This window comes from Bactrocera latifrons, unplaced genomic scaffold (assembly GCF_001853355.1).
Source record: "Bactrocera latifrons isolate USDA-ARS-PBARC rearing strain unplaced genomic scaffold, ASM185335v1 scaffold_484, whole genome shotgun sequence".
NCBI lineage: Eukaryota > Metazoa > Arthropoda > Insecta > Diptera > Tephritidae > Bactrocera > Bactrocera latifrons.
Genome location: NW_017537139.1, coordinates 21,189 through 36,110, shown reverse-complemented (window position 1 = coordinate 36,110; position 14,922 = coordinate 21,189). Strand labels below are relative to the sequence as shown.

Genomic DNA, 14,922 nt, shown 5'->3' with positions numbered 1-14,922 from the left:
AACGATTTGCTACTCGGCTTGCACTCCTGCTCTCTGAGAGCACTCGTCAACAACTCGGTATAAGTAAACTGTGAGACGGCATTTCAGACTCCTTAAGTACAGCTGCACCCGAAACCATTGGTTTTCGGAAAGTGCGAAAGAACAGCTGGTAYGACGAGGAGTGCCGTGTCGCAGCGGAGAGAAAATAGGCTGCATACCTCGCAACGTTACGATCGACCACAACACGTGCGAGATGAGATAGATATCGAGAGCTGAAGAGGGAAGCGAGACGCATTTGCAGACAGAAAAAGAAAGAGGCCGAAATGCGTGAGTCCGAAGAGCTTGATAAGCTGGCCGACAGGGGTAATGCTCGAAAATTCTACGAAAAAAATTAAGCGGCTTATAGAAGGTCTGAAGACCGGAGCATACTCTTAWAGARCCCCCAAATGCGATCTAGTCACCGATGCCCAGAGCATACTTAAATTGTKGAGTGAACACTTCTCCAGCCTGCTGAATGGCAGTGAACGCACAACGCCAGGAGAAGGCGAACCCCATTCAACAATCGATGACGATGGAGCAGACGTTCCATTGCCCGACCAGGAAGAAGTTGGAATARCAATTACCAGCCTGAAGAAGATGATATAGATATCATCAGCCTCAACACCCGCGCCGTTAGTTCTGCTTTCTCCAGACTGGACAAGGAAGCCAAGGGCAAGACGAAATATCTCTTGTCAKCAAAAAAACAGTCGTCGCACTCGCGACTAGGCTCTCACGTCACTGTTGACAGTCATAACTTTGAAGTCGTAGATAATTTCTTCTATCTTGGAACCAGTGTAAACACCACCAACAATGTCAGCATGGAAATCTCTCTCTCTCGACAAAMAAAAACATAACTCTATAAGTCACTCATAATTCCCGTCCTGCTATATGATGACAACAACTGATGAGTCGACGTTGCAAGTTTTCGAGAGAAAAGTTCTGCGAAAGATTTATGGTCCTTTGCGCGTTGGCCACGGCGAATATCGCATTCGATGGAACGATGAGCTGTACGAGAATTAGTCTTCAGTGGTAGACTTTCCTAATTTCTTGAAAGACAGCTGGCAAGCGAATGGYTGTACCACTGTGACTTGTTCAGTTTTTCTAAAAAATTTGCTTGGACATGGTTCGTGCGCGAACAGTTGTTTTGGATTCGGCTCGTTTTGAAACACCCGTACAGTCACTGCTATTTATTTSMCCGTTCATACGTATAGATTTACGATTCATCATCTGTCACGTTGTCATAGATATATTTCGAAGCACTGTTATTGTATTCTTTTAACATTTTTGCCAAACAATTGACAAGAGCCTTTTTGTGAGCGAAAATGATTCTACAATGAAATGTTCTTGAAATATTGAATATTTTCCAGTYCCACTAATCTCTATAGTTGTCTAAATCTCACGATAGGTCACATGACGATCTCCCAATATCACTTTGCATCAGCATCAATACTTTCCGAAACAGCAAATGATTTTACGACCTTTACGAAATTTGTTTGGGAATGATCTACGACCACAATTGGATCAACCATACTATCGATGAACACTGGCTTTAAAAGTTTTAAAAAGTAATCRCTCGTAAATATTCACGATCCAACTCCATTTTTTGACCGAGATGAATATTTTTAGTTCCTATAAACAACACAAATAGCGCTTCTAACACTAGGGTCGCCAAATCCCGAAATATAAAAGGCAACCTACGTACATCMATATAAATATTTTATTTATTGAGACATGATTTGTTTAAATTTCTAACCCTTGGCAGTGTTATTTCCGTCATAGATTTTTTAGACATTTTTTGTAGATATTTTTGTYAATATTTTTCACTTAAATGGACGAAAATATTCCAGCTCTGAAARTATTCGACGCAGTACCCGCCGGAGGAAGCAGAGGAAGTTGAAGACCTCCACTCCGTTGGAAGGACCAAGTGGAGAAGGACCTGGCTTCACTTGGAATATCTAATTGGCGCCACGTAGCGAAAAGAAGAAACGACTGGCGCGCTGTTGTTAACTCGGCTATAATCGCATAAGCGGTGTCTACGCCAATCAAGAAGAAGAAGAAGATTTATATAGCCTGCAGATTTAGGCTTAGCTTCAGAAAATGAGGTAGTTGTATAAGTATTTTTCCGTACCTATAGATGATAAAATTATTTAGYTCCACTCATACATCACCTTTTGTATGATTTTTCATAGAACGATGACCTCGTTGAAGAAGTGAGTCCCCATAGAGGTTGTATTGAACATAAATTTTTTTTTAAATTTTTTTAATAATATTTTTTTACTGATAAAGTGTTTAAAAAATATCTTACAATCTCGTTTGCGCTTCTCCTGTAGAATCAACACAAATTGTGGTACCGTCACCATCGTCTGGCGGCCATGCCATGCCAGGTATAATGCATTAATATATGAATACATTACTATTTGCTTTATAAAAATACATTTATGTTTTTCAGATATAATCCAGAAGCTGGATGCCATTGAGACCCATCTCACTGAAAATAGTCCCTAACAGACAAAGTAAGTAACGCAGTATTACAGAAGCTAATTTTTATATTTTAATTTTCTAGATGCCAGAAAAGGCCGAGGTGCAGGCACAAAGTAAATTATTGCGCGAATGCCGCGTCATAGGGGCAAAGACGTCCCTCAAGGACCAATTGTTGATTTAATTTTTCTTCGCAAAACCAGGATTGCCGTATACGCATTTTATTAAAAAAATGTATTAAAAATTAGTACTAGATTTCTTTAGAGCTGTATACTAGCACAAGAAACTTTACCGCAGGAAATTTTCTTGACCATTTTTTAAACATTTTTTTATCTGAAGTTTTTACATTTCTCTGGAAACTATCCTTTACATTTATGTATAATGTTATTTTATTCGCTTTTTTAAATATCCAATTATTAAAATCGAAATATTTTAATTGGCTAAAAATACTTAATAAAATGTAAAAATAAAAAATAAATTGTAGAGACACTAAAGCCAAAATTCGGAACTTTCTTATGATGGACCCCACTTCCCTGAACTTTGGGAAATTTTCTATAGGGTTTTGTTCGTAACTTCAGATAGTTCTTACTTTTGTTGCCTTAACATTAAAATTTCATAACTCACATTTCAGCGAATGCAGCGTCAGTTGCCAGCGCTGGGTATACGCTGATATATGTGGATACACAGTACAGATACACAATAAGAGTGTTAAATTTCCAATGGCGTAGTTTTGTTTTGTTTCAAGATTAATGCATTATGCTTTTTAGGAACACTAATTTAAAAAAAACGTAATAAATTTAATTCTTCTTTTACAATTTAATTAGTTAGTCTTTGAATACACAAACAATTTCTTTCAGCAGCCCAAAGTTAGGCGTTATTTCTTCACAGTTTTTTAAGCATTAATTTTAAGGGCATGCTTCTTTTATTGGGAGTAAATAATCATAAGTCCAACGTATTGGATTCCACCTTGAACTTGATACGTGCATATGTACCTGTGTATATTTAGAATTGAGAAACTAAAATAAAGGTTCATTATTGAAACGTTCTCCAAATAAGGTTCATTATTGAAACGTTCTCCAAATAAGGTTCAGTCAGTCAACATGTATAAGATCCTTGATTATATAAAACTCTATTTTCGTTCGTTTGCAATTTTAATAGACTTTGGATGATGTCATGCGCGGCCTTGAGCTGCTTCAGGTTTCATCTTCGTCCCATTGTTTTGTTTTTATATCGTAACCAGAAATGTGGTTTGCACATGTACACAAAAAAAACCATCCAAATATTCATATATACAAACCCATATGCATACAAAAATCCAGTTTTTATCAATAACATTAACAACATGTAAAATTTGCATATTTTTTAATACAAGCTTTTTGCCAATTTCAAAATAGTGATGATTTCGATGCACTTTTTAAAGTTATTGTCAAGCCCACTTATTATAAGTTTGTTTCTTAACTGCTAACCTAATTTCAAAGCTCAATATACATAACTAAATATTTTTATATATCAAGCATTTACATGTTTTAAATAACCTCTACATTAACCTTTTGATAATTTATTCGGAAGTCAAAGTTTAATAAAATTTTGGAAAAATTCTAACCAAAATATGTGTATTCGTTGACATTTGGTACTGCTAAGTAGAACAATACTATCTTAAAGTTTCATATATTTTTGCAATGTAGCACCTCTAAAGGGATTTGCTTAAGTGGTTTAGGGGATATGCAGGAGCAGTATACCAAGTTTCATCAAGATAGGCAGCAAGTGAGTATGTATTACGTTTTTGGTGATACATACAACAGTTAGATGAACAAAATGATTATACTCGGTAGTAACATGTTGAAAGGATAAAATAGTCTGATTATTTATAAACAATTGGACTGTAATTTTGAGTTAATTTAAGAATATTTCAAATATATTCAAGCTTTTTTTAACGGCATTAAGAGGAATGATCCGAAACTCCTCTCTTTGCTTGTTGTGAGAGCTCATAATCTCGTTTTAAGTTGACAGCATGAGTTCATGAGTATTGGGCGTTCATGAGTAAATTTCTTACAAAACTTTAAGCTTTTAATTTTATTATAATTTTTCTATGAGTTATAAAATTCATAACAAAAAAACTCCCTAAAATAAACAAACTTTAACCATTTATAATTTAAAAAGTTAGGATAAGGAATTTGTTGTTATTGAGCTTTTTGAAGAGAATTACATTCCCATAAAGCCTATGAAACGATATAAYTTTTGAAGTATTTATAAGCGAGATTTTAATTCTAATATCTGTTAATGAAAATAGTTTAAGAACTGTAGAATTCTCCGAAAACGGTATTTAATATTTGACTTTTCCAATAAATGTATTTATTAAATTTAAAACTTGTAAGTGAAACAAATGGGTCTGGTGAACAAGGGCAAGATGAAATATCACCTGTCATCAAAGAAACAGCCGTCGAACTCGCAACTAGGCAACCACGCCACGGTTGACAGTGATAACTTCGTAGTTTTAGATAATTTCATCTATCTTGGAGCTAGCATGAACAACAACGTCAGCCTCGAAATCCAACGCAGGATATCTCTTGCCAAGAAGTGCTACTTAGGACTAAGTAGACAATTGAAAAGTAAAGTCCTCTCCCGACGAACAAAAACAAAAATCTATAAGTCACTCATTATTCCCGTTCTGCTGTATGGTGCGAAGGGATGGACGATGACAACATCTGAGCTTTGGACACAGCGAATATCGCATTCGATGGAACGATGAGCTGCATGAGATATACGACGACTTTGACATAGTACAACGACTTAAAAGACAGTGGCTACGTTCGAATGGACGAAAATTTTACAGCTCTGAAAGTAATAGACGCAGTACTCGCCGGGGGAAACAGAGGAAGACCTCCATTCCGTTGAAAGGACCAGGTGAAGAAGGATCTGGCTTCACTTGGAATCTCCAATTGGCGTCGTTTTGGGAAAAGAAGAAACCTTAGCGGTTTCTACACTAGTAAAGAAGAAGAAGAAGTGTAAGTATAAGGTAAGTATTATTACCTAGTGTAATGGCCTAAAAAAAGGTGATTTTTGGGAATTTTTATTAAAAAAAGACACTTTATCAATTATTTCAAAATTTTATTTATACATGTTTCAAGAATATACAGTGAATTTTTTGAAGAAAAAATTTTAATATTTTTTAAGTTATAGTCGATCTCCAACGGCGCGAAAAAAAAATTCCTTCACTGCTGCAGTGATTTCGGCCTTTTTCCGTGAATGAAATTAAAAAAAAAAATTCTCGTTAATCTAGATAATATTGTTTTACAATGACCGACGATAAAAAAAAATTAAAAATTGATAATATGGCTCCGTTTTAAAAAAAATAGTCGAATTTTACCCAAAATTTTGGTCGTTTTCGGCCTGCCAAAATTCGATTTTTTGATCAGATCAAAAATCGATAGGTCATTGTACGGAGAACTATATATAGAACATGTAAAAAAAAATCGACAGTCATCGGATCATTTGTTTTTGAGTAATCACTGCAGAAAATTCTTAAAATGCTATTTCGAGAAAAACGGGTTTAAAGATAATGTGATTATTATCTAACTGCCGAGCGGCTACTCTTTTAAATGGCTGTAACTCAAAAACGATTTCAGATATCGATTTGAAATTTTAGTATGTAATTTTTAAAGGTATATCCTATTGAAATATGAAATGGTTTTTTTTGTTAAATTTCACACTAGGTGTGACCCCTTAAAATGTTTGGTTTTAATTGAGGTTAAAGAATATTTTAAACTTCATTGTGATTAGAATAAATATGAATTTATATTATATTAAACTTTACTAAAATGTTAGGTTTCTAAAGAAAATTTTCGGATTTTAAAATCAGTTATGCTTGAAGTGGATAAGGGTTAAAAAATTAGTTACGAAAATTGAAAATTGGACAAACAATTTATAGTTTAGAGAGTGGTCTGGTGACAATTCTAGATTTCATTTAATTTGGCTATGATAGCTTTCGATAATAACGATGATTTGTTGTCGAACTTTTTAAAAATATATGTCCATTTATGCACACATATCTAAAACAAACTTGCGGTAGTGAAATGCGCAACTTTTGCAAATTGTTTTTATTACTGTAGTTTGCAGGCAATTTATAACMGCAACGGTTCTTGTTGTGACAATCTTGCCGATCCGGAATATGTTAGAAGCCAACTAACCTAATTTAATTCTATCTACAATGCACCGCAAACAAGTTGATTTCAACCGATGATAGCGGGTCAATCATTTCCACCGCAGATACTAAGCAACCCAATTATTGCTATATACATATGCGTATGTACAACAGATTAAATGAATCTTTCAGTTATTTATGTAATATTATCCATCGAAATCACTAGAGACCATTYTATTAAAATTTTGCTTTTACATTAGTAAAAAAAAGTTATTATTTACACTTGCCGTTTTGACCTAAACACACCAAAAGTGGAAAAAAAGACAAACCATTTTTAGATACTCCTTTCATTTAGTTGATCTAAAGGCTACTTTTACGTCCAAAAATAATTTTGTGTCATATATTTTATATTATTTTTTATTCTACATATTTTGGGTTAACCTCAATTATTTCCAAAAGTTTGGAAGAAAGCACGGATGAAAAAAATTATTGCTTTAATATAATAGTAACTGAGCTAAAAGAATTAACTTTTTAAAGATTAAAACTATTCCCCTTAAAACTAATAGAAAAGCTTTCAAAAAACGACAAATAAAATATTCTAATAAATCGTGGACTATTTGTTGATGTACAAAAATCGCATCGAAAAGCTGGAAAATCACTAGAATCGCAGTAGTAAAGAAAATAATAATAAATGATTGACGATTCATTGTCGCGAGAATACGTTTTTAATGAATCAGAAAGTTATTTTGGACCAGATACCGGATTATGAAAACTAATACTAGAGGTGCTACATTATGGTGGCCAGCTTACGTTCTGAAGCCCACCCCACAATTAAAAAGAGGAATAAACTTAGGGGCTTTTATTTCAGCTGTTCAAATAAAGCAACTATTGCTATTGAAAACCAAAATATTAGCAAGGCGCACACTCTACTACACATTCTTTGGCGTATGCTCATATCGATTACCTACTTCAAGTTTCAACGAGCACACAAAAACCGTTAAAGTGGGTTGAATCAACAATTCATTGAAATAAAACCGCCTACCTGCTGTACTAAATGCTAAAAATTAGTATAACACACTGCAATTGTACCTTATATCATATATACATGTATTTGAAGTGTTCGAAAACATACATAATAACATATGTGCATATTCATATATACATATATACTTGTATATATTAGATTTCTACGCCCGCCCCTACCTAATAGCAGTTGTAATTTGAACATATATAGTAATAGTATTAATAAATATTAAAGATAGTTTTTAGTACAACAACAGTGGACAAAGTCAATTGGTGGCGAATGATTGTCTGTGGATAGAGCTTATTATAGTATTATGGAATGGGTAAATTTTGATCATTAGGTAGGTTGCCTTTTATATATCGATATTCGAGAGCAGAAAAAAATTTTATTTATCGAAAATCGCTTTATTGTTTTTCGAATTTTCCCCATTAAAATCTATATACTTTAGCACTATGCATTTTATCTACAAAACATGCCTTTTGAACGCTTCGACCGCCCGTTTAGGTGTCGAAAAACGTTAACCTCTTAGTTTATTTTTTACGAGCGGGAATAAAAAGAAGTCATTCGATTCCATGTCAGGACTTTACGGTGCTTTACTCATCAAATCGATCTTTTGAGTACTCAAAAATGCAAATGTTTCAGTCATAGAAGTATTTCGCCGCGCCACTTTTCTCCACCTGTCGAAAGGAGCCTTTTTTTGAGCGATCGACAAATTGCGTGGGATCCAACGGGAACAAATTTTTTACAATGTTCAATTTTTCGAAAATGTTCATGCAATATTGAATGTATGCTAGTCTYCCTAGGCTAAATAACGAACTTGTAATATCAGTTTGTGCACGGCACCTACGAACTTGATTGAATTCATAATACCGTCGATGACCACTGGTCCTTGATGGAGCTTCTTCGTCAAAAAATGTAATTAAGTTGATCTATGCATGCGTGATGACTTCATCCTCGTCGAATGTTATAAAAAATAATAGGTCGAAAATGTTGAAGATTTAATTCCATTTTTTCGTAGAGAAGAATATTTTAAATTACTGTAAATCATACAAATAGCAAAATACAAATATGTCAAAACGTTTTGAGTATGCATACCATCAAAAATGTCAAACTCTACTATAAAATTGTAGGTTTCCAGTTGCAACACTTGTGTTGCCAAATCTCGAAATATAAGAGGCAACCTACGTAGTATGTACATTTGTAAAACACATACATATAAACACTTGTATACCCCATATATCTACATGCAATGCAACTATGCACATTTGGTTTGTTGCAAGTAATGTTGTTGCTATTCTTTTGATGGTATTGTATTTGTAACCTCAATAAAAATCATTTGAAAAATGTGGTTAAGCTCAGAGTCATGCATAGATTTCTTCTCTCCTATGATTGTGATCCACTAACACTACTATCGTCACTAGTAGATTGCAGTATACAACTCTACATGCTGAGTATTCCAAAACGAAAAAGAAAAAAATATCTAAAACAGCAATTTAATGAAATGTCAAAATGGTCCGAATGACAATTTGTTTAGTAAAGAGCATTACGAATTCAAACAAAAGCAAACTTTTTGTTTGCTGTTATATTTATTTTGTTTTAAATCTAAGTGAGGTTAAGTGGAGTAAATGAAAATTTGCCAATAAAGTTATTTAGATATATATTGCCTATTGAAATGCAGTAGTATTATTAATTTCGGCAGACAAGTCCACAAAATACAACGTCAAAAGATGCCTCTTCATGCTATGCTCCATGACTGGGACTGTGCTAGTATAAGAGCACTCTCGTTCATGAGCTCTTACCCATTTTGTTAATATTGAGAAACCTGTGTAGTTTTTATTAGCAATTTAAAATACATTTTCAAAATTGTTATTGTTTATGAAACTACCTTTTTCTAATGGGCTTAACTAGATGATCATACTGTCATTTATGGTATATTAATATTTAACAAATCTTCAAATATATTAAATTATCAAAAATAAAAGAAAACTATAACTTTACGGACAAGCCTTTCCTGCAAGTAAGCTAAAAAGCCTTCATAATGTTTAAAATAGTCTTTTTGTCAAGAAAAAGTTTCCAATATCACCCCCCCAATAATTTTTTTATTTAGATAGTGAAGTTCCGTTACTTATTTCATTAAATAACAGACTTGTAAATATATTTGGTAAATGGTTACGCCAACGCCTTATTTGTTGGCGAATAATATTATTGAATTTATTTAGCTTGCGGATTTCTAACCCGCGCACACAGAATTATTAATTAGAAAATCGCCATTGTATTTGCATTACACTTAACGGTATAAGAATATTGGTTGGTATACTTGTAGGAATGATTAAAATAACTTTAAAATCTCGCATGTTGCATTGTCCGTAATGGGCACAGCGTTGCTACTTTAGTTTACACGACACATATAAATATGAACAAATGTGTATGTGTATGCATTAGCAACAAACCCCAGCGGAATGCTGTACATTCCACACTATCACAGCGCACAGCGATCATATCGTATATGTACATACTTATATACTGTGTACTATAAACGTTTATTTTGCTGCTTCTGGCCAAGCGCTCAAATACCAGTCTATTGTAGATACTAGTCGAGCAATAACTTTGGCCGGCACATAATATTGAGAGTCCAATTAACATACAAACATGAATGTAAGCATTGTTGGTGCTTAGAACAGGTTTCGGAATAAATGTCTTCCATTTAAAAACAAAAAGTGTATTGAAATTTGTTTAATGAAAATTTTTATTCTGTAAATTGGTTTAAAATTTTATTGATTAATGTACCGATATGTACTGTAGATGAAGCGCTGGAGTAAACCTAGTGTGCGCTCTTCGTAAATATTTATTTTAAATTCCGAAATACATACTTATGTATTATTGTATGAGACCATGAATAACATATATTTCCACCCRTATGTTTTAATAAACCGATCACAAAACACTTTGAGAGCTTTTTAGGCCAAATGGATCCAAACAAAATATATATTATATTTAAATAACAGAAACACTTTACTCACACGCGAAAGCTATTAAACTTTTTATAATTCATAAACATATGTACTTATGTATGTGCGTATATAAACGAGTATAAGAAAACTTATACATGAGTATTTGCCTCTATATTTTGTATGAAAAAAAAATAAACAGAAAAACACTTCTCTACTAAAAAGTCCGAATGAATTGCGGTTTAAACCGAAAGCTAACCACAAGTACGTTGTGGCAAGCCGAAACCTCAAGAGACGACTGGTGCGATACCTAACTTCAACCACTTATTCAACCAACAGAAGACACTGATCTTCGTAACAGAAGAACAGCAGAATAGTCACAGCAAATATTGAAAATTATAAATACAGTGGTAATAACTAATATTTGAGTGAAGAAAATTTACATACCCAAAAGGAAAATTTTAATTTAACTTAAGTTCGGATTAGTTTTAGTGTGCAATGCAGACAGTTGTAAATGTTTTACCACCACCTTAAAAATATCCCTGGATTTGATTCTTGCAAGTTGCAAAAGTMTAAAATGTTCATTTCCTTACGATTTTATCAATTCCTTACTTGTTTTTAGTTTATTTTACCCCATCACTTTTGTTATCTCTAAATTTATCTCTTGGTGTGTAGTAATGATTCGGCATAAAAACAGTTACAGTTTGTTATGCAATGATGTTTTATGGATCTCAAATAAATTTTATATGCCCCAAATACCAAAAATCGGGTTGAGTTAGCATAAAGAAATAATTATTTTTAATGTAAAGCATTACTACTGCGGCAGTTCATAATTGAAAGCATGGATTTTAAATAAAAACAGGATATAACAGAAAACAGTTTTTAAAGTCGCCCGCAGCAAAATATTTAACAATACACAAAATATAGATATTACAATTAAATTACATTTACTGTTTAGGTACACCAATTTATTCCTGAACATATTTAGTCTCCAGTACTAATTAGTTAAGAAAGWGAAGAGAAAATACCATTTTCAAATAATTTAAATCAAAATCTAATTAACAATTGACACACTAAGGAAAAGTAAAATAATACAACCACAAATAAATAACCAAATATATTTAGGCTGTTCACGGTAAGGTGGTTATCGGGTTATGTGGTTATTAGATTAAAAATAACCTCTATGATCCGTGAACATCCCATATTGTATGGTTATATGCTTATTTTCACACAAACAGCTGTTCATTGTTTACATTTAAAGTTCAATGAAATTTCTACTTATAAAATGCCTAAACAAAGTTTAAAAAGCAACATAATTGAATTTAAAATAAGTTCTGCTATTCAGGAAATGGACTTTATTGAAGGTATGTGCTTATTAAATAATCCGAGTTTTAAGAGTTTAAAAGATTCTTTGTACAAAATTTGCAGACATCTTGCGCCTGAACAGTGTCACAATGCAATTATAAACAAAAAAACAGCTGTTAATAGCAGAATTTCCAATTAGATAATATAAATGGAAATGCCATTGGCTTAGATTTATTTATTTTTTGTGCTGCCATTTAGTAAAACTCCAACGACTTTCTAACACTGGAAATAAGCAAACAACCACATAATCTGTAAACCAGGGTCTGGGTTGGTCAAAGTTGGTTATTTTGTCATACCGCATTTTGTTGTTGTTTACTTAATCACATAACCCGATAACCATCTTATGGTGAACAGCCAAATTGTTATGGGCTTATATACTTGTATGTACATAATCAGGGTGACAACAAAAGTTGAAATCTAGGTGACTGTCTGGTTGTCCTCCTTTCCTTAAGTAAAAATTGAGATATTTTAATGGAACTTGGTATGTGGGTTCCGTAAAAAAAATTAGTTCGTCGATGGGCCTAAGTACAAAAAAAAAAGCCGAGTTCATCGATGGACGCCACGGACGGTCGAACCATTTCGACGCTCACAAATCGTTATTGTGAGATATAAAACTCTAATTTGGTCGCGGGTATCGCAGTGGTTAGAGGCACTTGTGGGCAAAAACTTTCAAAAAAGTGGTCGTGGGCCAGCCATTTAATAACTTTAATGTACATATCCTTTAAGAATTTCTACCGACGGTGGAGGATACCCACGCTCACTTCCCATATAACGGTACTGTTAAAAACTACTAAAAATGCGATAAATCAATAAGTGAATACGCCAAAACATTAAACTTTACTCCCGAGATAGTATGAGAAGGCTTTATGGGAGCCGGTGTGAAAATTGGACGATGGGCGTGGCACCGCCCACTTTTTGGTGAAATTCCATACCTCGGGAGAAGACCAACCGATTTCGATAAAATTTATTACGGGGCATACCTCTTACATTCTTATGTCACATTCCGTAATCGGACCACAACCACGCCTACTTCCCATATAGCACAATTATAAATTTCACTTGATTCGTTCAGCTTCAGGTACAGAAATCTAGAAGCAATTAAAATTATATAATGGGATAAAACTTTGCACGAATAATGTTTGTAGTATGTGCCACCTTGCTACAAAAAATTCAATAAAAACTGTTCAAGCCCTTAGGTGCCGAATATTTAGACCCCGGTACCTATAGTTCACTTTTGATCGAAAATGTCGTTCAGTGTGTGATTTCTTCTTTTTAATTGGAGTAGACACCGCTTATGCGATTATAGCCGAGTTAACAACAGCGCGCCTGTCGTTTCTTCTTTTCGTTCCGGGCGGCAATTGGATATTCCAAGCATAGCCATGTCCTTCTCCACCTGGTTTTCCAACGAATTGGTTGTCTTCCTATTCCTCTACTTCCCCCGGCGGGCACTGCGTCGAATACTTTCAGAGCTGGAGTGTTTTCGTCCATTCGAACAACATGATCTAGCCAGCGTAGCAGCTGTCTTTTAATTCGCTGAACTATATCTATGTATATATATATCTATATCCCGTACAGCTCATCGTTCCATCGAAGGCGATATTCGCCGAGGCCAACGAACAAAAGGCCGTAAATTTTTCGCAGACTTTTCTCTCAAAAACTCGCAACGTCGACTCATCAGTTGTTGTCATCGTCCAAGCCTCCGCACCATATAGCAGGACGGGAATTATAAGTGACTTATAGAGTTTAGTTTTCGTTCGTCGAGAGAAGACTTCTCAACTGCCTACTCAGTCCGAAGTAGCACCTGTTGGCAAGAATTAAACTGCGTTGAATTTCCAGGCTAACATTGTTGGTGGGGTTTACAATGGTTCCCAAATATACGAAATTATCTACAACTTCAAAGCTATGACTGTCAACAGCGACGTGAGTGCCAAGACGCGAGTGCGACGACTGTTTGTTTGATGACAGGAGATATTTCGTCTTACCCTCCTTCACTGCCAGACCCATTTGTGTTGCTTCCTGGTCCAGTCTGGAAAAAGCAGAACTAATAGCAGGAACAGTCAAAAACGCTACTGTCTTCCTCCCTTTTCCTTCCTCATCGGCAAAATGTGTGCCCAGTGAAAAACTTGGCAAAAACGCATAATTCAGCCATCTTTGTTTGTTTTCATTTGCACAATGTTGCCATTGCTCAATACGCATATATAGTTTTGTACACATCTATGTTTTCAATTACAATTTTTATAATATAAAATATCAAAACTGAAAACAAACAATTAAAAATATTTTATATATTTATAAATAATAGCATTCGACTCTGATTTTGAGTTATTTTAAGAAAATTTCAAACATATTGAACAGATTGAATTATAAAAGTTGATAATTACTACAGTATATAGATATTGGCAACCCTGGGTTGTGAGAGAGCAATCAGCTGACACGTTTAGACGGCAAAAACCAAAATTCTGTAGATTCTCACGTCAACCTCAGCTGACACGAGCCACGATTCTGCGTTTTTGACTGTTTCGGCGCGAGTGTTGAGGCCGATGATATCAAGTCGCACGATAGGGAGTCGCCTTGTCTGAAACCTCGTTTTGTTTCGAACGGCTCGGAGAGGTCCTTCTCGATTCTGACGTAAGCGTTTGGTGTTGCTCAAAGTCAGTTTACACAGCCGTATTAGTTTTTCGGGGTTACCAAATTCAGACATCGCGGCATAGAGGCAGCATCCTTTTCAACGAAGAGGTGGTGAGTGTCGATTCTCTTTTCACGGGTATTTCCCAAGATTTCGAGCATGGTGAATATCTGGTCGGTTGCTGATTTTCCAGGTCTAAAGCCATGGAGGATGGAGTCATGTGTAAAAGTTCACGCAAATGAGGAAATTTCTCTGATCGCCATTCACTTGGGAGTGGCCAGAAACGATTCTTTTACATATGGCTCAAGCAACTCACGACTTC

The 14,922-nt window shown here is 34.5% G+C and overlaps 1 protein-coding gene across 4 annotated transcripts in view; it reads right to left on the bottom strand.

Annotated features, from left to right (window-relative positions):
• The window catches only part of LOC108973518 (leucine-rich repeat-containing protein let-4), a 49,033-nt gene extending 38,141 nt beyond the window's left edge, over positions 1 to 10,892 (bottom strand). For 3 of the 4 annotated variants that reach the window (XM_018940838.1, XM_018940841.1, XM_018940840.1), the window contains exon 1: positions 10,532 to 10,892. The gene's annotated coding sequence lies outside the window, so the exon portion shown is untranslated. Of the gene's footprint in view, positions 1 to 10,448; positions 10,511 to 10,531 lie in introns of those variants that run through there. The other variant, XM_018940839.1, reaches the window with a different exon arrangement.
• Between the last annotated feature and the right edge of the window lie 4,030 nt (positions 10,893 to 14,922).